The 1,950-nt window shown below is 55.8% G+C and overlaps 1 pseudogene; it reads left to right on the forward strand.

Moving 5' to 3' along the window:
- LOC100962934 overlaps nucleotides 1-701 on the forward strand; it is a 2,821-nt pseudogene extending 2,120 nt beyond the window's left edge.
- Nucleotides 702-1,950: the final 1,249 nt, after the last annotated feature.

The following is a 1,950-nucleotide window of genomic DNA, read 5'->3' on the forward strand; positions in this document are numbered from 1 at the left end:
GCACTCAGCTCCAGCTGTAGGAAGGCACCGGCAGCTAGTGCTGCTGGCTCTGGGCTATGGACACCCCCGGGGCCAGGTAGGCAGGAGCTGAAGATCGTGATCATGGGCACCGGCGGCTGCGGCAAGACTTCACTGCTCATGATGTACTGCCAGCGGTCCTTCCCCAAGCACAACGCACCATCGGTATTGGACAAGGACACAGCCGGCATAACCGTGGGTAGTAAGGAAACCCGGAGCTCCATGACGTGGCCGGCCAGGAAGACTGACTGGCTGCGGCCCCGTCCTACCAGAATACCCACTTCACGCTCCTCTGCTACAACAATGTCCTCATCAAGTGGTTCCCTGAGGCACACATTTCTGCGGTGGGACCCCCGTGGTGTTCATTGGCTGCAAGATAGACGGGAGGAAAGACAAGGAGCAGCTGTGGAAGCTCCGGGTTGCCCAGCTGGAGCCCATCGCCTACAGGTGGGCCGGAGCACCTGCCCACAGATTCCGAGCAGCAGCTACCTGGAATGTTCTGACAAGTTTCGGGAGAACGTGGAGGACGTCTTTCGAGAGGCTCCCAAGGTGGCCCTGAGTGCCCTGAAGAAAGCACAGCGGCAAAAAAACACCAGCTCTGCCTGCTGCTCTGATCCTAGGGCAGATGGCCTTCATGACAGCACTGACAGGGCCCAGGGCTCCAGGCCCCATCCCCAACAACTCTCCAGCACTTGGTGTCTGGGCTCTGGAGTTAGACTTGTGGAACATTCTGGAATTCTCTTTCCCCATCCTGGGCTCTGACCACAAGCTTGCCTCCAGGCTCCCACTGGAACACTGTGGTGATGAGGGTGCTGGATTCTCCTCCCTTTGTGCCCTGCAGCCAGCATTTGTCCCCAGGACCCAGAAGCGTACTCAGCAGAGTCACCTCCAGCCATGTGTGTGCTTCCTGTGAGACCCAACTTATGCTTGAAATTGAATTACATCTGGGAGGAGGTACATGTGGATTTGGAGTTGTTCCATCCGACCACCCCACTGCCCCTGTCACCCGCCTTCCCGGGCTCCTGAGATAGGCACAGGAGCATCCCCAGCTTCTTCCTGTCTTCCGCCTGGGGGCAGCAGGACCAGGGCCTATCAGGAGAACACGGTGCTGCCACCAACCCTACCAACACCCCCTGCTTGTGTCTCCCATGGAAGAGGTCAACCTTCAGCCTCAGCCTTCAGCTTGGCCACCGTCTATGCAGAGGTGGGCACATGTGCAAAGAGGGAAAGGAAAGGGCTCTTGCAGTAAGATGTGCACCCGGTACCAGCCATTACCCCTCTACTCAAGGTCTCATCGAAATCCCCACTGTCAGAGATTCAAGGTAAAAAGCCCCATCTGCTCCCTGTGTGATCTTAAGCAAGTTAGTTCTAGAATGTTCTTATTTGGAACAAGACAGGATTGGGCCATTTATAGTCTTCCAGCTACCTACCTTCTGTCTCTCACAGCCTCTGCTGAACCCAACATAGGGCAGGCAGGCCTCCGAGAGCTGATGTGATCGACCAGCAGCCCACACAAGATGGCTTCTCAAAACCAGTCCACAGACTGCCTTGTCAGCAATAGCCAGACACCAGAGTCCTGAATCTCCTTCCAGAAGATCTGGGGTCAGAGGTCCAGGACTTTTTGAACAAATGTCCCAGGTGATTTTAATGCCCACCGGATACTGAGAGTTGCTCTGTGCTGGAGTGAGGCTAGGATAATGGTGTCAGGCGGCACCTGCCCTCCTGTCTCCTGCCTCAGCACACCTTGTGGGCTGCTTCTCAGAAGTCAGGCTGCCAAGGGAAGGATATCTGAAAGCCCCTCACCCCATCTAGGTTTCCCAAGGCCCTGCCCTCTCCTGGCTAATCAACCAAGGATTTATTCTGAAAGACCTCATGGACAAATGATAGTCTTAAGAGGGAAAAGTCAGCAGACTACAGCCTGGGGCCACATCT

Source organism: Otolemur garnettii, unplaced genomic scaffold (genome assembly GCF_000181295.1).
Source record: "Otolemur garnettii isolate 467f Iridium unplaced genomic scaffold, OtoGar3 scaffold00160, whole genome shotgun sequence".
Taxonomy (NCBI): domain Eukaryota; kingdom Metazoa; phylum Chordata; class Mammalia; order Primates; family Galagidae; genus Otolemur; species Otolemur garnettii.